Raw genomic sequence first — 22,597 nt, 5'->3', positions numbered from 1 at the left:
GAGTCTTCACTGTTATAGCACCAACTACCTCCTTGGCTCCTACTACACAACCAGCAAGGGAGAAAGGGCAGGAAGCCCCAAACCAAAGAGAAAAACTTCACCCAGAATAAATATTCTAGTAAGCCAGATGCCAAGACACCAACAAAAAACTACAATCCACACCAAGAAACAGGAAGATATGGCCTAGTTAAAGGAACAAGATAAGCCTCCAGATGACATAAAGGAGTTGAGACAACTAATCATAGATGTTCAAACAAATTTCCTTAACATATTCAATGAGATGGCTAAAGAGATTAAGGATATTAAGAAGATATTGGATGAACACAAAGAAGAATTTGAAAGCATACATAGAAAAATAGCAGCTCTTATGGGAGTGAAAGGTGCAATAAATGAATTTTTTTTAAAAATTGGAATATATGATAGCAGATTCGAGGAGATAGAAGAAAGGATTTGTGAGCTTGAAGAAATGGTCTCTGAAAGTGAACATACAAAAGAACAGAGGAAGAAAAGAATGGAAAAAATTGAACAAGATCTCAGGGAACTAAATGATAGCAAAAGATGTGCAAACATATGTATCATGGATGTCCCAGAAGGAGAAGAGAAGGGAAAAGGGGCAGAAGGAATATTTGAAGAAATAATGGTAGAAAATTTCCCAACCCTATTAAAGGACATAGATATTCATATCCAAGAAGCACAACGTACTCCCATCCAAAAAAAAATCCAAATAGACCAACTCTGACACACATACTAATCAGAATGTCAAATGCCAAAGATAAAGAGAGAATCCTGAGAGCAGCAAGAGAAAAGCAATGCATAACCTATAAGGGATACCCAATAAAAGTAAGTGCTGATTTCTCACCAGAAACCATGGAGGCAAGAAGACAATGGCATGATATATTTAAGATATTGCAAGAGAAAAACTTCCAGCCCAGAATCTTATATCCAGCAAGATAGTCTTTCAAAAATGAGGGTGAGTTTAGAATATTCCCAGATAAACATAAACAGAGAGAGTTTGTAACCAAGAGACCAGATTTGCAGGAAAAACAAAGGGTGTGCTACAGTCTGAAAAGAAAAGACAGGAGAGAGAGGCCTGGAAGAGAGTCTAGAAATGAAGATTATATTTAAAAAAGTAACTAAAATGTCAAAAAAGTGGTAAAAATAAATTATGACAGATAAAACTCAAATAGTCTGGAATAAACTTAACCAATGATGTAAAACACCTATATTCAGAAAACTGCAACTCAATGTTAAAAGAAATGAGAAAAGCCTTAAATAACTGGAAGAACATTCCATGCTCATGGATTGGAAGACTAAATATCATTAAGATGTCAATTCTACTCAAATTGATATACAGATTCAGTGCAATCCCAATAAAAATTCCACCAACATTTTCTTAAATTGAAAACACGATTATCAAATCTATTTGGAAGGGTTAGGGGTCCTGAGAGCCAGAAACATCTTAAAAAGGAAAAGTAAACTCTCACTTTTCAAATCTGTTCTACCACTAGCTATAGTGATAAAAATAGCATGATATTGGCATAAAGGAACCAAACTGATGGTTCAGAAACAGACCCTCACATATATGGTCAAGTGATTTTTGACTAGCCTGTCAAATCCACACAGCTCAGGCAGAATAGTCCATTCAACAAATGATGCAGAGAGAACTGGATGTCCACAGCCAAAAGAAGGAAAGAGGACCCCTATCTCACACCTTATCCAAAAATTAACTCAAAATTATTAAATATAATTGCTAAATATAAAAGCAAGAACCATAAAACTTCTAGAAGAAAATGTAGGAAAATATCTTCAAGACCTGGTGGCAGATGGTGGATTCTTAAAGGAGATAAGAGGAGGACCAAGATGGAATACTAGTGTTTAATGTATGTAGAAGTTTTAATTAGCTTTACTGTAAAAGCGTGATAATGTACAGAGTTGATGGGAACACATTTTAGTGAGTAATAGTTGGTCTAGAAATGGGGATGAGGCTAAAAATGGTAGTTCAGGGAAGTAAATGCCAATTGGCAGAATGCTAGAGAATAATTTAGGGACTGAATAGCATAGTAAATCAAGAGGTGGATGAGAATTGGGGTTGATGGTACAGGTGCAAGAGTGTCCTTTGTTAGCTAGAGCAAATTTATATCACTATTGCAGGGTGGTGGGAATGTGCAGAAGCATGGGAAAAATACAGCTGGAGTGACCTATGGACTATGGTTAGCAGTAATAATATAATTTTTCCTGCATCTATGCCAAAGATATACTGTGTTGATAATGGGGGAATATGGAAAAGGTTTGCCAAATGTACACTATGGACCTGGTAATAATTAGATGATATTAGCTCATAGTCTGTAAAAAATACACCATGGTGTGGTGTGTTGATAGAGGGATGTTGTTTGAGAATTCTTCACATGTGCATGATTGTTTTGTAAGTTTACAACTTCTGTCATAAAAACATATTTTAAAAATATGAAGAGGGTAGGTTGGGAGAAAAATACACCAAATGTAAGATAAGGATTATAATTAGAAGTAAGATTTTGACAATATTCTTTCACAATTTGTAACAAATGTCTCATGACAATGCAAGGTGTTGGTGGAGGGTTGATGTATGGGGCCCCTGTATGATGTTATGTATGTTTGCTTTTTAAGTTCACAACGTTTACTATCCACTTATTGTTTATATATGTTCATATATAAATGATATAAAAATAATAATAGGGTGGGTTGAGGGGAAATACTTTGGTTAGTAGTAATATTTTGAGATTGCTCTTTAATCATTAGTTAAAAATGTTAAACAACAACGTAAGGTATTGGTGATGGGGTGAGGTATGAGAGCCCTGTATGATGTTATGTATGCTTGTTTTATAAATTCACAACTATTACTCTGCACATATTGTTTATGTATGTGCTTCAATAAATTTTTTTTAAAAAGACCAGATTTGCTTATGACTGTAACTTGGCAAAGTTATATAATATCAGACGAAGTCGATTTCATAAAGTACTTTGTGAGAAAAATAAGGCCCCAAAACCTAGTAGAGTAAAACTAACACTAATGAAACCCTAATAAAAACTAAATGTGGGAAGTGATTGTGCCTCAAGTAATTGAGCCCCCATTTACCGTACAGAGGACCTGGTTTCAATCCCCAGGTCCTCCTGGTAAAAAAAAAACAAAAAGGTATTCCAGACCTGATCTGTGCAGTGAGGCACAGGCCCCCACATGGTGTGGGCAGCTAAGCAACCCACCAAAAAGATGACACAACCAGACAGGAAAAAAAAACAATGGAATGTGTTCATAACAAACAAGTAAATAGCGTAACTAGGAATAATAACTAGAAATATAATTTGAAAAGGATGAAAATACGTACCCTAAATCCTACATATCATGATGTAATGAAACAAGTAAACAATTAATCACGAGTCATATAAGTGGAATAAAATTAATACATCTGAGGGAAAATTAAAGTATAGGATAAGGAAGTATACTTTTCTTCCAAATATTTAATATATCCTCAACTATAGCTGATTGTGGACTTAAGTCATTTTGAAGTTAAATTTTAAATCAATTATAAACTGAACTTAAAAGTCTAAATCACATGGAAATAAAAAGAAATATTCAAAAAAGAAAGAGAAAGAAAGAAAAGGAAAAAGAAAAAGAAATACTCAGTGTCCTTAGGAGTCCTATTTAAAGGGCACAAATATAAGTACAAGACACCAGAATGTGTGGGAAACCACCCAAGCAGTCCTTAGGGAAAATGGACTGCTCTGATGCTTGAGTTAAATGCAAAGAGATGCTCACAGGGAAATTTCTCTGAGTTTCCAAGGCCCCATAAATGCCTCCCCTAAAGGAGGTGTCTAATTAGATGCTAAATTTTAGTGGAGGTGGCTTAAAACTGGTTAATCTCACTAACAATATTGAGGGTTTAACAGAGTCAGAAATTGCAAGATTTGGGGAAAGGATTACTTTGGAGAGAGTTGTTGGAGCAGCCCCTCCCTAAGTCCCACCCCACCCCACAGGGTAAGTGGGGCTGGGGCGTAATTCTCTATTCACTTCTAGAGAGGGGGGCCTTAAAAGGACCACTAAGCGAGCTTAATATGTGTTCTCTGGGAAGCGGACTTGGCCCAGTGGTTAGGGCGTCCGCCTACCACATGGGAGGCCCGTGGTTCAAACCCCAGGCCTCCTTGACCCGTGTGGAGCTGGCCCATGCGCAGTGCTGATGGCACAAGGAGTGCCGTGCCACGCAGGGGTGTCCCCCGCGTAGGGGAACCCCATGCGCAAGGAGTGCGCCCCGTAAGAAGAGCCGCCCAACGCAAAAGAAAGTGCAGCCTGCCCAGGAGTGGTGCCACACACATGGAGAGCTGACGTGGCAAGACGACGCAACAAAAAACGAAGCACAGATTCCCATGCTGCTGACAACAACAGAAGCGGAAAGAACATGCAGCAAATAGACACAGGGAACAGACAACTGGTGGGGGCGGGGCAGTGGTAAGGGGAGGGAATGTGTTTGCTGCAGTCAGGAGACCACAGCTGATTCAAGCCCAGGAAACCTCGAGGGCAAGGGACTGACGGGCTGCTCTAGAGGCTGGCGCGGGTGAGGGGCGGACACGGGAGAAGTAGCCCCTGGGCCAGGCAAACTGCATCCAGGGTTTGTCTAGTCAAAGGATTGTTTCCATGGACCATATATGAGCTACAGGTAAGAGCAGCTGACATGGGAGCATCTTAGCACCTGTCCAGGAGGACTGCTGAAGGAGTGAGGGAACCTCTGCAGAAGGAGCAAGAAGTGGCCCCTGAGGCCGAGGAGAGACAGATGACCCGCTGAAGCAGAGACACATTCATCCTCATCAACCGGGAGAATTCGCAAGGGAAATTCAGCTTTAAACATCTGCCAAGACCCTACCACAGTGCCATTCCGGAAAGGACTTTTCCTCTCCTTTCCACTGCTCCAGCCCTGGAGAGGACAGAAACCACCGTCAGCAAGACGGTGGGGCACGGAGCCCCACCACTCCTCCCTCTCCCCGCAGGCTCCTTCCTCTGGCAGCTGGGGTGTGGGGTGGCTGTGGGGAGAACAGTGAGGTGCTGGGAAAGGTGGAACCACTGGCTCTCGGGGGTGGCAAGGGGCACCCTGATGCGTAGAGTTTGCCAATTCCTATGGTATAAATATTTCAACTATGTCTGATTTTTAAAATATGTATTTTGAAATAATTTCAAACCTATAGGACAGTTGCGAAAATAATAAAGAACTGGGTCTTCTCGGAATTTGGCTCCAGAGAATTTACCTTCTAGTCTCTTCAGTAACCTCTACAGGCAGTTAAGAGCTCAGTCAAAGTTTGAATCACCCTGTATCGTTTTTAAACTAAGAAACAAGATCATTTCAGACAGTAGTAAGTATTATGAAGAAAAGAAAACACAGTTTGGGACAGTTTGGGGGTCAGCAAAGTCCTCTCTGAGGAGGTGCCCCCGAGCTGACTGACGAGTAGGAGCTTGTCCTGGGCTGAGAGGGAGGAACGGGCCTTGGGCAGAGGGGAAAGCTAGCACCAAGTCCTGGGGTATGCTGGGTCCTGAAAGTATATCGAATCCCACAATACAATGTGACCGTGTCAGCCACAAAGAGAACATAAACTGAGAAAAACATGTTTTTGTAATAAGCGATAACCAGACATTTGTGTAAAGAAATGATATGGCTTGTGTAGCAGTTTGATATTATTGATGAATTCCACAAAGAAATACTGGATTATGTTTGTAAATTGTTCTTTTCCTCTGGGCATATGAGATTATATTGAATTCAGAAGTCAGTAGGGCATTGAGTACCCGCCCCTTGGTGGGTGGGGACTCTCAGATAAAAGGCATGACAAAGGACAGAGTAAGGAGTTTTTGATGTTGCAGTTTTGATGTTGGCAGTTTGATGCTGGTCTTAAGCCGGAGCCCCAGGGAGAGAGACAGACAAGGTCAGAGTCCCTCCACTGACCTTGTGGAGAGAGGCAAAGCCTAGAGAGCCTCATAGTCTACAGCTGACTTTGTGGAGAAAATGGAGCTGAGCCCGGAGGAACCCAGGAAGCCTGAATCCTCACGGATGTTGGCAGCCATCTTGCTCCAACAGGTGAAAATAGACTTTGGTGAGGGAAGTAACTTGTGCTTTATGGCCTGGTATCTGTAAGCTCCTACCCCAAATAAGTACCCTTTATAAAAACCAACTGATTCCTGGTATTTTGCAGCAGCACCCCTTTGGCTAACTAATACAGCCTGCTTGATGCCAGCCGGATGCGCCTTCTTAAAGCCCAGTCAGACACCGCATGGCCAGCATCAGGTGGAGGCTGGTTGACCCTGGCTGCAGACTCCTGGCTCCAGTGTCTGTGCTTGGCTGCTGTCCCTCTCTCTGCAGCACTGTGACCAGTGCCTCCTGCCATGCGCTTTGGATCCTCCACCAAACGCTGTGCCAGACTTGACTTTGGAGTCCACTCTCTAAGGGAATCCACGTGCAGTCTGGTGGCTCTCTGGTTGATGGAGTTGAGAGACTCTATCCTCTACCTTTAAATGGGTGTGTGCCCTTGAAGTGACTATTGTGTTTTGGTTGTGTTGGCAGCTTACAATCAAGTGAGCAAATAAAGTGCATTGAGCATCCAAACTGGAATTGTGTCAAATCTGTTTTTTGAGTGCTAAATTTACATTTGATTTTGATCTGCTTTCAGCTTAAGACCACTGCATTGACATGACAAGGCAAGTATGAATGTGATGTGTTACAGGAACCTTGAGAAAGCCAATGTGGCTGGAACTGAGTGAATGAGAAGAGACATGGAAGGTCATGGGGTCAGGGGTCAGATTATGGGATTTTGGTATGGATTTGGGATTGTATTCCGTGTAATGGGCACTCTTTGGGGGCATCATAGGCAGAGGAGGGATGTTGATTCATGTCTGAAATGATCACTCTGGCTTCTGTGAGAGGTAGGAGTGGAAGGGGAAGACCCGTTAGGAGGCTCCTCAATAGTCCATGCAAGTGATGGTCATGGCTTGGAGGGTGCTAGAAATGGTGAGAAGTGGTAAGGTGGGGATGAATTTTGGGAAGTAGAGTCAGTAATGAAGCCAGCTAGTAAGATAGGGAATGAATACATGGATCTGGAACCTGGCAGAGAGTCCATGTGGACATCAATAACCCCAAGATGGCTGCTGGAAGACCCTCCCAGGATTCTGCCATCCAGAACAAGACTTCCTCCGGAAGCCAGGAGAAGACCCAGATATTCCCCAAAGACTTTATCATTGGGCCCTTGTGGGGATTGATGGGGGGGTGGGGGTGGGGGTAATCAATCAAAACAGCAAACAGCTGGAATTCCTCCCATGCCATTAGCAAAGTGGTGGAATAATAGTTCAAAAAGCAGGTGCAAGGCCTGAATTGGCTCTCTCACCTTTGGACCCCAATTCTGGCTGCCTTCTCCCCCCACTTGGATCACTATGCAAGTAAACCTGGGAATTTATAACCTATAATGGGAAATTGTAGTCGTAAATCAGCTTGCTTTATCACTTTTCAGCCCCTTCCTCTTCACCTGGGACCCATGACCTTTTACTTTCTCCCATTTCTCTTCCCTCCCTACCTGAATAAATTACTGGCCTAACTCACCCAACATGCTCTTGAAATTCATTTCTGCAGTATAGTCAAGAACTTAGACAAAATCTGGTAACATATTTGGCAAGCCAAGCAGGAGCTTATTGGGGAGTGAAACTATGGCCTACATCCTGTTTAATGTCTTCCTTTGGCCCCCCATTTTAAATGGGTTCACCTATAAGCCCCCAAAGGATGTAATCCTGAGAGGGATGAGGCCAGGTGGTGAGGACTCTGCATCTGCGCCACATGCCCAGGCTTATGAGATCTGACCCCAGTGGGGAGGGCGGGGCACAGGACAGCAGCTCAGATTGTGGCCCTGCCAAGACAGAAGTTCCTCGGCAGAGTGCCAGGTGCTGCAAAGCTTCTAATTTCAAGCCCTTTTAGCAGCCAGAGGCTTTGCCCTTAGACCTGCCTACTGCTGCCTCCCTGCCCCCTCTCCTTTTAGAGGTAGCATAGCAATGGCAGAGCTGGGGGCTTGCCCCACCTAGTAGGTCCACATCTTTGCAAGTGGCTTTCCTATCCGACCACACCCAGCTACCTGGGGATGAAGTGAGAAGGCAGCAGGCAGAGCCAAAAGATATGTGTGGGACTTCCCTTTCCCAGGGCAGTCACAGTCCAGGAAACCCTTGCATAATTAACTTTTACCTATGTTTTTACCTTCCTACTTTTTGCTACTGAATTTCTCTTTACAGGTTTGTGTTAGAATGCTTGGGAATGTCTTAAAAACTGTGAAACCACGAAAATGCCTTTGCTAGCAAGGAAGCTATTGCCTCAGGACCCAAGCCCTGTTAGCTAGAACAATTGATCTCTAATCACTCAATAGCCTTTTGGTGGCTGGTCTAACTGGGAAACTCCTAGATATTAAAGTCATAAAACTAGGACTGTGTCTAAGACTTCTGGAAGGATAGGAGGAAGAAGCTTTCTGTCCCTTCCCCAAGGAGGGAGCAGTATTCGGCTTAGAGGGCATCTGATCTATTTGATCTGTCTTTCAAGTCCAGAACATCCCTGGAAATGCCTGGCAGCAGGGTCTCTGATTCCTGGAGTGGCGGTAACCAGAGAAGTAACTCTGACTGTCCCCCAAGGCTTGAAGCCTTGGGTGCTTCAATTCAGAGAGCAGCCAACTGTTCCCTGAGATTTAAGTCAGGAACTTCTGTTTGGGTAACTGTGTAGTCAGTCTTGGACCCTGGAATGTAGGGGTGCCTACAGAGCAGAACCAGAGCAGTAAACTCTGAATGGCCCCCATTCCTTGGGTCCTTCCATTCAGAGGGCAGCCAAATATCCCCTGAGACATCTCAGGTGCTTTGATTTGGGGCAACCACTCAAAATATCTCCCACCAACTCAGCTTGGATGCATTGATCTGATCTCCAGAATCAGATATCCCCCAAGACCTAGGTCACCCACAGAGATGCCTGTAGGCCAGGCAGGCTCTGAAAATTAAAATTCTCAGGACACTGAGAACAGAGCATCAGTTCCAAATTATGTGGAGTACTGAACATTTTAGTCAGATTAGGTCTCTAGGACACTAAATTGGTTGACTGAAAGGTGCTTCTTCATTCTTCCTAGAATAACAGGTGCAGCCTCTAGCATACCAGCAAACTTCCTATAGGAGTGTCTTCTCATGAATAGGAAATTCTGCCTACTGCTGGTCTACATGGCCACAGTATAGGCAAGTGCAGCCTCTCTATAGGACCCTGAATACCAGTTAAGCCAGTGTAAGAAAAGAGAACAGATAGATCTGAGGCCCAGAAACTTCATGTCATGTCTCCTTAGAGAAAGGAGGAACCACACCTCAAACTTTCATTAGTTTAAACTCAGTTGTGCCTATAAAAGGGGGGAATAGAGATCAAGATTCAGACTGGTTACTAGGCCACTCCTGGAAAATCAGAATTCTCATGTGCCATCAGTTGAAATTAAAGAGTTCCTAGAAATGCTAATGGTATAAAATTCTCTCTTCTGTTTTAATCTGTGCTTAACTTTGTGTTCAATTTTGAAATCTGTGTTTAACTTTGTCAGTTTGCTTGTGCCTAGGAAATCAGATTTGGGGCGCACCTGCTACAAATTGGATAATGGTGAAAGGTAACCTAAAAATGAGTCTTTAAAGGTCAACACTGTCTTGCAAGTGGATTTAATGTATAAATTCAAGTGGAATTAATTCAACTGCTAGAAAAGCAGAGAAACTTCATGAAGATGTTCAAAAAGTAACTTCATAGCAGTGAAACCTGTCTGGAAGCCACCTCAATATGCATATTCAAGTGGTGGGAATGAAAAATTATTTTGATTCCATTGGGAATCTTCAGTTTTCATTTTAAAAAATGGAAGAAGTAGTTTTTTCTCTACTACCAAAGTGAAATACCTGTTAATTAAGGTCTTTATGGTAAAAGTGTAAAAGTAAGCCAAGTACTAAAAAATTCATTTGCTACATTACACATTGCATTGAAAGTGTTTAAAAAGTGCATAAAAATCAAGAGATAGACTTCAGCATTGTCAAACTCTTGTACATTCAAATGAGGTCTTCAATACACTGCAGGTTGCCTCTCCATATGAGTTATTGACTAGGTTGGTCACTGACTCCTAAAACAATAAAAGTATCTACTACATCTCTGGTTGTCTCCTGAAGTCAATGGAAACTATGTTGCAGTTTCAAACTCCTGTAACAGCCAATGATGGCTTGATATAGCCAAATGTACAGTGGATATCACCTCCAGACTGGCACTGTTTCATAGTGCTGAAGAGTGCTATGCACCAGGCCAATGGAATACTGGAGCCTACTTTCCTAGCTTCTTTCTAAGGTCCATGGTGCTGTAGCTTGCTGGCTGTGTGAAGGACATACCAAGTGGAGCAATGATCACCAGAGTACTGTGAGTAGAACTTAAACACAATTTGCATTATGGTCTGCTCGCATGGAGAGATAACATGTAAGGTACTACAAACCTGGAACTTAAATCTATTAATTGGAGCTAAAAGAAAAATTTATGCATTGGATAGTACAAAAACTAGTAGTAAGTACTATACCTATATCCTATTCTAGATATATGCCTGATGATTATGGTAATATCTTTTCTATTTTAAATCACATGCAGAGGGACATTGAACATGTTAAAAGTTCTGGTAAACTTCCTTTTCTAAGTAGTTAATGAACATGCTGAGCCCAGGTCTCCCTCCTAGTCCTTATTCCAAAACCTGTCCCACTCCTACCATGGAGAGGGCTGGCAAACCCACATGCCATCCTACCAGGGCTAAGTGTTTTCCCATCAGAAGGGAAACAGCAAACAAGATAACTAAGACCCACTTCAGCTTAGTCCCTTTGAGATGGTCCATAAACAACCTTTCCTGACCCAAGACCTGCAAACCAGGTTCTGATCAAAACTTGGCAAGAAAGCAAGCCTCATGCTCAATTAGAGCTAAAATGTAAAGAACTATATTCTGTAGTTCTGATCACTCCCACAGCTATTAAAGTTAAAGGAATTTCCAGCCCGGTGCATTTTTCCTAGTAAAGCCAGCTGCCCCAGAAAGTGCCAGCTCACCAGAAGCACCTGTCGGGATGTACGAATGACAGTCATTGGACACCATGAAATACCTCTTCAAGAGAAAAAGCTAAGTAGTGCCTATGTCAAAGTCAGCTGTTCCCTCTAACTCTAGCCCAAATGTCTATTGCTAAGGGGGAAGCAAACCAGACATCCCTTTTAAAAACCTTTTCTGTTTTCATCTCCTTAAACTTAACTAAAAAAGGCAATGCCTCTTCCCATTCAATTGAAAGAAGAATGCTGTTTCCCCTCAACTTTGGGAAAATGCAGCCTTTGTAGGTATCTTACCTTTTCTACTTTTGTGGTCCAGTATCCTTTTAGTGGGACCATATATTCTCAAGATTCTAATCAAGTTTATTTCTTGCAGAAACTAACATCTTGTTAGCCATCTGGAGACTTTTTCCAGCTTCACTCAGTATGCCAGATTCATCTTCCTCCAACTGAGAAAGAATAGCAAGAGGGTTTTACACCTTGTCAGGTAGGGTCTACTGCCCCTAACCAGCAAGAAGTAGCTACGGAAGAATGATCATCTCCCTTCAGCACCCCTTTAAGAATAAAGGTGTAAACTCTCTGAGTAGGGGAATGAAGCCAGCTAGTAAGATAGAGAATGAATACATGGATCTGGAACCTGGCAGAGAGTCCATGTGGACATCAATAACCCCAAGATGGCTGCTGGAAGACCCTCCCCAAGATTCTGCCATCCAGAACAAGACTTCCTCTGGAAGCGAGGAGAAGACCCAGATATTCCCCAAAGACTTTATCATTGGGCCCTCAAGGGGGATTGATGGGGGATAATCAATCAAAATAGCAAACAGCTAGAACTGCTCCCTTGCCATTAGCAAAGTGGTGGAATAATTAACAGTTCAAAAAGCAGGTACAAGGCCTGAATTGGCTCTCTCACCTTTGGACCTGGATTCTGGTCACCTTCTCCTCCCACTTGGATCACTATGCAAGTAAACCTGGGAATTTATAACCTATAATGGGAAATTGTAGTCTGTAAATCAGCTTGCTTTATCACTTCTCAGCCCCTTCCTCTTCACCTGGGACCCATGATCTTTTACTTTCTCCCATTTCTCTTCCCTCCCTACCTGAATAAATTACTGGCCTGACTCACCCAATGTGCTCTTGAAATTCGTTTCTGCAGCATAGTCAAGAACCTAGATAAAATCCAGTAACAGTAAGACTGGTTGATGGCTGGAAAGTGGGGGGAGAAAGAGACAAACCAAGGAAGACTCCCAGAGACTTGGCCAGAGTCACTTACTGAGATGGAACAGGGAGGAGGTGGGGGCTGCTAAATGTCCTTAGTCCGGCTCACATTGCTGTAACAGACATCCAAATACTTGGTGCCAATGAAGGACATAGCTAACTTCCACATGGGAGGAGCATGGGGAGAAAGGCCGGAGGGCCAGTCCTTGGAGGAGAAACCATACTTTGGGCCACACAGGTGCCACTCCCCAGCCCACCTGCTCTAAGTCCACTCAGCATCACAGCCATGACCCGAGGCTGCTCAGGAGCAGAAAATCACAGCAAAGGGAAAGATGTTTTGAAATAACATTTCATTCTGTCTTGGAGACCTGCAGAGAATCCCATTTCTCCACCCTAGGAGCAGATTTGTGCAAAAAGCTGTGACTGGGGGTGGAAACTTTCTCCCCAATGACTGATCACTTCTTTCTCTAGAGCACTCATGTCTCTAGGACTCATGCTGGGTAAATTTCCGTTGCCACTTCCATTCCTTCTACTTACCTCTGAGGGTACATATGCATGTGGTTCCTACTTGCCCTCCTTCTACACTTGACCTGTTACCTAATTTTTGGTGCTCAGTAGACTTTGGACCTAGAGAGGACATGGTCCATTTCTTACACACCCTATGCCGTGTGTTTTGCTTGCCTCCCGCTGGTCGTGTGCCAGCCCCCACCCCCTTGTCTATTTTCTCCCACACCACTTTGTTCTGCTAGCAAGCCCTCCTGGAGTACTTATGGAGATCACTTCAGCATCATGACTCAGTCACGTGCTGCCTTGCCCTGCTGTCCATAACCACATCCTTGACTGGGGCGAAGGTGAGCAGCACCAGGCTGAAGCAAGCTGATAAGATAAGGAATTAATAGACAGATCTGGAACCTGGCAAGAGAGTCCACGTGGACATGGGTAACCCCCAAGATGGCTGCAGGAGGACCCCCACCTCTGGAATTCTGCTATCCAGAACAAAGGCTTCTGCCTGGGAACAAGGAAAAGTCCCGGATGTTCTCTAGGCACTTTATCACTGGATCCTCACTAAGGGATTGAAGAGTCAGGTAATCAATCAAAACAGCAAACAGCTGAAACCCCCTCCCCTTCCATTAGCAAAGGGACAGAATAATTAACAGTTTAAAACTGGAGTGCAGGCTCTTTTCATCTATGGACCTGCCCTGCCCTCTGCATGCCACTGTTGCCATTTTTCCTCTGACATGTGGTAACCCTGGGGATTTATAATCTAAAATGGGGAATTGTAGCTTGTAAATCAGCCCTCTTCATCCCTTTTCATCCCTTTCCTCACTACCTGGGGCCCCTGGTCAGTTATTTTTTGTTATTTTCTCCCATTTCTCTTCCCTCCTTACCTGAATGAATTACTGGCCTAACTCACCCAGCGTGCTTTTGAAATTCATTTCTGTAGCATAGCCAAGAACCTAGATAAAATCCAGTAACACGGCTCTAGAACCCACACTGACCACCTCCTCCTGGAGGTATTTCCAGTGGGAGCCATAACTGGGAGCACTTTGCAGCAGAAACTTGAATGGTCAGCCTGCCACAGTTGATGTGTCTCCAAGCTGGTTTGGATTTGCACTTAACAAACATAAACCAGCTGCTGAAACACATACCCTTCTAATTGACAGCAATGTGTAAGCATTTAAGAAACCAGGCAAATCACATGTTTCCAATTACTTATTTATCAAAACCATGTGAAACCCTATGCCAAACAGAGGCTTGAGTCCAGAAGACAGCAGAAAAGCATCTGAACCCTGCAGGGGCAAAGGCAGTTGCTAGATCTTGTGTCCTCTTCTTTCTTCAGCCATAAATTGGAGGGTGAAGAAAACTGCACAAGGCAGAATCTCTTTGGAAGAAGGAATTTCACTTGTGTTAGTTCATACGTTACCAAAGAAGACTTCTGTTTCCAACCCTTTAAACTTAGTCCTTCTCCCTAACTCCTTGGAATTTCAGGCCCTTGAATCAATTTCTTGGAATCCACGTGCTTATTACCACATCGGAAGTAAACAGCATCAGGATGTTGTATAGATTTCCCTGTAAGTCAGTCCTCAGAGGACACAAACAGGGGATAGAAAGGCTTACAAGTACGGTAAATAGCTCCCTCCAAATTAGGCAGGCATCCATCCTAGGTCGAACAGTGCTTGCCCAGGCATGTTCAGACTTGCTTCCACTCTGGTTTGCAACACTATCCTCAGGAAAAATTCCCTAAGGCTCCTCAGGCCTTGTCAGAGGTTAGCCTGTGCCAGCCCAGGACCTCCTTTAGCAGTTCCCGGGTGGTAAATATTTACAGCCTGATGGTCTTCCCAGTAAGATCCACCCAGAGCTCAGACTCTCTGGGGGAAGGGACTGGAAAATCCTCCCTCTTTAAAGGTTACACAGGCATGATGAGGAACAACCTCACTGTTTTGGGGATTGCAATGTCAGGGTCTTGTGGTCTTAAAGCTGTTGCTTTCTCAAGAATACACACTCCTTCTTTCTCCTCTGCCCCACACTGATGTGGGCTATGGGTGGAAGGCTCTTTGTCTCTTCAGAGATAACCTAAGCTGAAGGCTGTGGGTGTGGAACGGTAAGAGGCTGCAGTCCTGCCCTTAGGGACAATGGCTACAGGCTCCAGTCCCAGGAAACAGTTTAACAATGCAAGGGCTATAAACTTTAAGTATTTAGGGGAAATGCAAAAAGTAAATATGCTAAAAGCTTATCTAGAATGTCTGGAGTCCATGCTAAAAGCTTACCTAAGATGTGGAAGATATATATGCTATTTGAAGCCTATTGAGAACTGAAACAAAGCGACCATTTGGCCTTTCCTCGTGGTATAAAAAACATTTGAAAATCTTGTTCAGAGCTCGGGATTCAAACAGAAAGCTCCCGAGTCCGGCAGGCCGTCAATAAACCATTTTTCCTTCTCAAAATCATTCCTGAGTCCTGGCCTCTCTATACTCAAATAATTGAACTTCTCTCTAATTCCACAACAACAACACCCGCGTTAGAACGTGCAAACTGATTATAGAGAGAATGTTTACCTAAATTTCAGGAATACACATGTTCCCCTTCCTAATTCTGAAACGATTTGAACTTAAATAGAAAACTTCCAACTTCCAACTTCCTTCCTTCCTTCCTTCCTTCCTTCCTTCCTCCCTCCCTCCCTCCCTCCCTTCCCTCTATAAATAAGTACTGAATGCCTGAACAAGACCAATAAGGCCCCTCAATTAAGATCTAGTTGGGGAGATGGACAAAAACCAAGAAATAGTGATAGTGCTTCAAAGAAGATAAAAGACGGTGATAAGACAGTGCCCAGGGTTAGGGACGGCCAGTCCAAATGCAAGTAGCAGGAAGGTCCTAGCTATGCAAGTTCTGAGGGGAAACATTCTTTGGTGGGGACAGCAAGTACAAAGGCGCTGGGGATGCGGATAAGCCTGCCACGCCTGAGGGAGAACCTACTGAACGAGGAGAGAGTGTTCTGAGATGAACCCAAAGGGGAGGCAGGGGCTTCAGCACATTAGGTCCTTGGGTTTCATTCAAAATGTGATGCCAAACACCAGAAGGAATGGCATGCCTCCTTAAGGTTTTTCTGAGCTCTCTCTGCTGTGTGGACCATAAATTGTAGGTAGGCAAGTGGCTCTGGAAGGGGCGGCCCCTGCTAGGGGGCTGGAAGGAAAAAGAATGGCTTGGGCAGCTGGAGAGCAGTGATGGTGGAGAAACGCAGATGGTGTCTGGGATCATTTCTGAGCTGTCGCCGATTGGCTCTGCTGAGGGGTTGAATTGGGTGGGGTGTCAAGAGAGGGATGAAGAACCCTCCCTAGGTTTGGGGCTGGAGCAACTGGGCTAAAGCTGTTGCCATTGACTGGAATGGGGGAGACTGGAGGTAGAGTGGGTGGCAGGGAGGAGGGCAGGAGATCCAGGGGGCCGTTTGGGCCAGCTCGGTTGGAGGCACCTGTAACATCCAGCATTGATGTTGTGCTGTGGCTCCCAGACGCCCAGCAGGGAGGAAGGGTTCGTTTGTCCAGCTGCCAGCAGCAAACCCTCAGCTACCAGCCTCTTCAGGAGTCACCTTGCCCACAGCCACCAGCCCTTCCTGGGGCAGCGTGCATCTGAGGGCTGGCCAGTGAGGGGTGTAAGAGCCTCTGCCCCTCACCCCAACTCAGGGTATCTCTCAACGGACATCTCAGCTTCCAAGCATCCCACGGGGTTGGAAGAGGCACCGCAGCCCATGTCTCCCTCTGCCCAATCCTGCTTCCTTCCCTCCCTCCCACAGGTTTTGATCTCAGATAATCTTCCCACATGCTCATCTTTGTCCTGGGTCTGCTTCTTGGGGAAGCCAGCCAGGTTGTATGTACAAGTCTGAAGCTGGGCTGAGCCAGGGCTGGAGAGAAAAGCTCAAATGGGGATGATACTGAAAGCCAACGCCAGCATGGTGGAACCACCTAGAAGAGCAAATGCTGGCTCTGGAATTCAGGTGGTCTGGGAAGAAGCTTCCACCCAGGACTTAGCTGTGGGGCACACTGTGGTTGAAGGCCAAGCTGCGGAGGAGGGCAAGTGGGAGAGGAGGAAAGGCTCAGTGCCCAGCACACGCCCCCCAGCCCTCCCTTTCGGGGCTTTAGCCGATTCTCCAATTTTCCCTGAAGTCCCTACTGGAAAGCTCATGGCATTTTGCAGGAATCTCACCACAGAATGCTTTCACCTCTCTAGGAAGGGTCCTTCATTCCTCTACCACCCCTTTCCCCAGTCCAATCCCTCAGCAGCCTGGGAGCATGGATTTTCTTTGGCCATCGATTCCAGACATAAGAGGGCCTTGTTCCTTAGTAGAACCACTTTAGTGTCAAGAGGAGCAGCCTTAAGTGAGACTGGAGACAACCCCCTGTAGCCTGATCTGAGAAGGACCGGTTGGAGTTGAAGCCGGTGGCCACCCAGCTCCGGGGCGCCCTCACCTGGGAGGCGGCCATCAGGACACTATTCCCAGGAAGGGCTGGTCCCAGGAAGGGCTGGCAGCAGCCTGGGGTGGGAGAGGGGAGGGGCAGCCCTTCCCACACCTTGCAGAGGAGTTGAGCCTATCTTATGCTAAAGCAGACTACTCAGACGTCTTTCAACTGGATTCTGCCCTGGCCTTTTGTTTTGTTGTGTTGTTTTGGTTTGCTTTCGCCTTTGTCTGTATCTTAGAGATTGGTGAACTAAAGGGACACGTGCACAGAAATTGGAAGCTCTCTGCGCGTGCACAGAAATTGGAAGCTCTCTGCGCGTGCACAGAAATTGGAAGCTCTCTGCGCCATCAGCATTCTTCAGGCCTGATGGGTTGTCCACTGGAAACATTAACACTGTTAGATTTTATTTAGGTGGACACCCTGCCTTTCCTACCCAGAGCATATATGACTTTTATAAGTCAAAGCACACTTTTTTAAAAAACATTTAAAAAAATAACAAAATAGAAGTTTTCTTAGATCCTTATTCACCAGGTGTGCCCACCTTGCCAAGGGGCAGGCTCTTCGGGGCGTTTGCAAAGGGCTGCAGCGAGGCCGAGGCTTTGTCTGCCAGCCGTCCCCGGGTCTCCATCTCTGACCCCTGGACCATCTGGGTGGGCGCCCTAGGACCTTCTGGCAGGGCCACTGGCTAAGTCACCTGGGTTAATGCCTGGCTCCTTCCCCACACATTTTTCATTCTCCACAGATCCTCTTGGGCCCCCAGTTGCAGAGGCACTGGGCGCTGAGCACGGGCCTCTTCCACTTACAGGTGCCATCTGGGCCCACTGGGGGCCGCCTTGGCCTCTGGGCAGCCACTCGCCAAAGCCTGAGGACCTCTGAGGTTGCACCTGGATCACCAAGCGGGCGCAGGTGCGTCCCCAGAGGCAGAGGGCCTGAGGGTGGAGGCACCCGCCCCAGCTCGGGTTCCTGGTTACCTCATGGGAGTGACAGGTAAAACTGACCCCCTTTAAGGCAGGGGGGCTTTAGAGCCCACAGAGCAGACCCCTAAGTTGTGAAAACAATACGAAACCTTTCTATGGAGCTTGAGCTCCCCAGCAGACCATGCTTCCCACGGGCACGGTTTCTACTGCCACTTTTTCTCATCTGAGGCTCATCTGGGCAGGTCAAATCTGGTCACGTTTGCAGGGGAATCCAGTCACTTCTCTCCCCCCTGAATCCAGGCTTCCTTGACTTGTCAACCAGGGGGCTTACTGCCTGTGTCCACCCCAGTCGGTGGCCATGCCACCCGAAGCTCGGAAGGAACCCACTCGTGGCGCCACTCAGCCCTGTCACCCCCGGGTCCCTGCTTCCTGCCGGCTTCACCTCCTCCCAGGCTGATCAACTCTGCCCTCCTCCCTTGCTCCCTCCATCCCACCCTCCCCTCAGCTCCCTCTGGAGCATCGAGCTTAGGTCCCCCCACAAGTCAGCAAGAGGGACATCTTCAAACAGCGGCTACTTGCTGCCCAGAAGTCCAGGCAAAGCCCAGCACAGGTCCCTGGCCTTTTGGGAAATGAAAAGTGCTGTGCCATTAAAAATCAAGCCAATGTCATAACAAATTAAGCTGCCATCCGCAAGGAGCATGAGGCCGAGAGACAGAGGCTGGAGCCCATTGACTTTCTGCTGGAACTCAGCGACTCCTGCAGCTCCCGGAGCCCAGACAGAGCCAGAATGATGGGCTGTGACCTCCCCTAAATACCCAGACCTGCTAGAGTTCCTTCTGGGTGAAGCCAAGTCTAGGGGGGAGTCAGGAAGCAAGAATTAGCCCCTCATCCATGCCCGCCACCACAAGGGGCCATCAGCGCCCCGTGCCTGCTTCGGCCAGCACTCTCAATCCCTCCTTGCCCAGGTCTCTGCTTTCCAAGGCCGCTCGTAGTCGAAGGTGTCGTCAGAGCCAACAGGGCTAGTGCCATGTGCTCTGTGCTTCAAGCAAGGAGCCACCCAGGGGAGTGACTGGACGGGTGGAAACTGCAGACACTGTGTGCGTGTTTGTGGTGGTGGTGGGATCAGGGATTGAACCAAATCAAAGGAAGGCAGCAGCTTCCAAGAAGGAACGACCCTACTTAGGAGACAGCCATTTAAGAAACCAAGTCCCACCAGAGTTGCTCACAGAGAAAGATGCTCGTCCAGGATCCAACACAGAACTTCTAGAAACATCTTGCAGATCAGAGAGCCCACTGGCCACCCTGCCTCTTTGAACCTTTGCTTTCTTATCTGTAAAAGTGGGATCATACATTCCCTGCATTTCTCAGAAGTTTTTGTTGGAATCATGTGGGTCTAAATCCTACTCTAAATCCTCCATGGCTGGACCGGTCCTTGCTTTGAACGTGCCCTGCAGCTCCGAGGTACTGAATCCGCAAGCTCCTCAGGCTTTGCCGGGACTTAGAGGAGCTCCAATGTTAAACATGACGGGTAGGTCCTACACCAGGCTACCGAAGTCCTTTTAATCCAGAACAGAATTGAACAAGATGACAGTTTGTCTTTACTTCTTGTACATGGTACTTCCCTGGAAACGTGTTTGACATTTAATACATAATGGAAGTAAGAGACCTAAGAAATATTATCCCCAAGTCCTAATTCTGATTCCTGCAGGCATCACCTGGAGATCACCCTGATGAGTTGACCTTTAAACACTGGAGAAGTCGGGCAGCAGCGGCGGTGGCACCTGGGAGACCTCCCCTGGCCTCGGCTTCTGAATCCTCTCCTTTCCATGCCTCTGGCCCTTGCTCCTTCCTGCCAGGGAGTCTAGGCTGAATTCCCAAAGCAGCCTGCATTCTGGGAAAGGACAGAGGCCCTCCTCCCACAGGAGGTAACAAGAGGCAAGAAGGAATTTGTCCGCCTCTCTCCAAGGCATAGGGCTGGCTCCAGACAACTTTTCAAAATAATTTGCTATTGGAAAGGCCCTGTCACCCCTCATGACTGCCTTCAGCAGTCACAAGCCATCTGATGGCTCTGAAACACCCATAGGGGCTGGCTAGCGCCTCATACCTCTTCATTTTTTATGGGGTTTTGCTTTTTTTGTTTTGAAATCAAAGGTGCTGTAATCTAAGGAATTTCAGACAGTGGAAAAAGTGGAGTGAATTATTTTGGATCAGTGTGGGAAAGCTGTATTTGGGCAGTGGGTTTCCACACATGCCAAGCATTAATTTACCCCAGGGTCATTTTATGCTCAGGTAGATTTTTCTATAGAGGAGCTCAGAATTCTCTAGATAGAGGCACTAAGAAGTTCTTCCTTTTTTTGTTTCTATGGTGGCTTTCAAAGGTGTGCAAAGTCAGTGGGTATAGGTAGGGATCAGTGGCCAAAGTGAACTTGACCTCTGGGTGCAGTGTGTATATCAGAGATGGCTGGACAGCAGCTCCTCGAGGGTCCTGCAGACCATCCTCACCTAGCCAAAGAGAGCCTGGCCTTACTAAAGCTTCCCGAGGGGGATCTGAGTACACAAGTGTAAGTGGATGATCCTGTCGTCATCAACTGACGGTCTAAAAATGCATTTACATTCCAGTGCGTTCTTTAGTGAATTAGATGAAGAGTTAAAATTCTGTAATAGCGATGAATCATCACGTCCGCCTTCTTTCTTTTGTTAAAGTTCTCTGATGGTGTGTGACTTTCTGGGACTGAAAAAAAACAGGTTTAGAAATAAGTTATGTTGTAAAATAACCACTAGGTGGCTCTGTTGATCAACTTATTGCCACACCCCTACTGCTTTCATTTATTAAATGCAATTTACGTAATTCAGGGCAGGAGGAGCGGGGGAAGGAAAAGGCAACTTGTTGTGTGGGAATTATTTGTGTAATATTTTTCCTGGAGGGTAATAGGAATAGACTCTAAAGAAGCAGTAGCAAAACTAAAAATATGTAAGTTTTTTTTTTCAACATATTTTTAAACATCTTTTACATATTTTTGAGGGGGTTTTGTTTTCTGTTTTCTGTTTTGAAAGCAAAGGTGCTGAACTCTAGGACATTTCAGACAGTGGAAAAAGGAGGTCCCCAGACACCTTGTGGAGAAGTAGGAGCCTGTGACCACCCCACCCGAGAGGAAAATTCCACACCCCCTAACCACATATATCTCGCTTCTGTAACAAGCTTGCTCGACTGTAAAACCTTATCTCAAGGCCTCCTGTAAAAAGTGTCGTCAGCCCCTAGACCAACCTGACTCAGACCCTTATAAATAACAAAAACTCCCCAACCACTTATCTCCCCTGATAGAATTCCCAGCGCTTGATTCACCGCAAACACCTGCCTCTGTATGTGCCTGCTTGCTGAGCTATTGCCCCCCCGCCCTGAACCTAAAAGGCTATATAAGCAAACTTCCCCCGGGACCCGGGGCTGCTCTCCCCTCTGTGTAGGAGAGGCAGTCGCCGCGGGGCTAATAAAGCTCTCAATTGGAACTTTATTCAGAGTCTGAGTCTGGTCGATATCGCTGGTCTATAACAACCTCTGCTGCCCAGGCAGCTGGCCCCTGGCTGATGACTGCCTATTGACGCTGTCGCCTCACAAGTACCCCACATCCCTCCGTTCTTCTGAGTCTTCCTGCTCTCAGCCACTGCCCAGGTCCACACCACTGAGGAAAGCTTTGGGTTTTACTGTTGATTCCAACTCTCATGACTGAGCCTCCCGCCACTGTCTACAACCGACAACAGCAACACAACTTCACTAAAACTGATAAGTCCGAATCTGCTTTTAGGCATAGACAGTGCGGCCACTTAGGCCCAAAGCTTCTCACGTGTGGGCTTGTTTCCCTAACGCCTTTGAAGAAAGCCAACAGCTCTGATGCAGCTGTATTAGCTAGTACAGAATTAACCAATACTGCTCTTTTTGGTGTAGAGACAAATGTCCAAGATTATTTTCTTTTTCAAAGTCCTGACAGCCCCTGCTTCCTTCCTTTATCCCCTTAAGGCTGGATTCAGCCTCTACACTCAGGCATGGCAACAAGTTCATTAAAAACAGTCATCCTTCCATATTGGCTTGGTGGAGCCACTGCGTCAGGGATCTCTGAATTTCGTCTCCCAGGCTGGCAGTGCTGAACCCTCCCCCAGACACCCTGAGGACCTAGCAACAAAAGGCCTGGCACCTGGCACAACAATGGGCCTCCGGGGCCCATCCAGCTCAATTGCTTGGGTCCTTTAGGTTCTGTTGGTATTCATGCTTTGCCCAACTTTTAAATATTTTGAGTATCACTCTTGAGACTAGCCCCTTTCTCTGATGGAAAAGAGAGGGTGGACTAAGCAGAAGGCTGTGATCCATATTCCACAGGTTCTATAAGAACCTCCAAGATAGGCCCTGTACAATCAGGCC

General features: G+C 45.9%; 1 protein-coding gene across 1 annotated transcript in view; it reads right to left on the bottom strand.

Moving 5' to 3' along the window:
* Positions 1–19,761: 19,761 nt before the first annotated feature.
* C17H13orf46 (chromosome 17 C13orf46 homolog) overlaps positions 19,762–22,597 on the bottom strand; it is a 39,988-nt gene continuing 37,152 nt past the window's right edge. Inside the window, exon 8 of the mRNA XM_058278342.1 lies at positions 19,762–20,917. The gene's annotated coding sequence lies outside the window, so the exon portion shown is untranslated. The remainder of the gene's footprint in view (positions 20,918–22,597) is intronic.

The sequence above is a fragment of the Dasypus novemcinctus genome, chromosome 17 (assembly GCF_030445035.2).
Source record: "Dasypus novemcinctus isolate mDasNov1 chromosome 17, mDasNov1.1.hap2, whole genome shotgun sequence".
NCBI classification, from domain to species: domain Eukaryota; kingdom Metazoa; phylum Chordata; class Mammalia; order Cingulata; family Dasypodidae; genus Dasypus; species Dasypus novemcinctus.
This window is presented reverse-complemented; position numbering and strand designations above follow the sequence as displayed.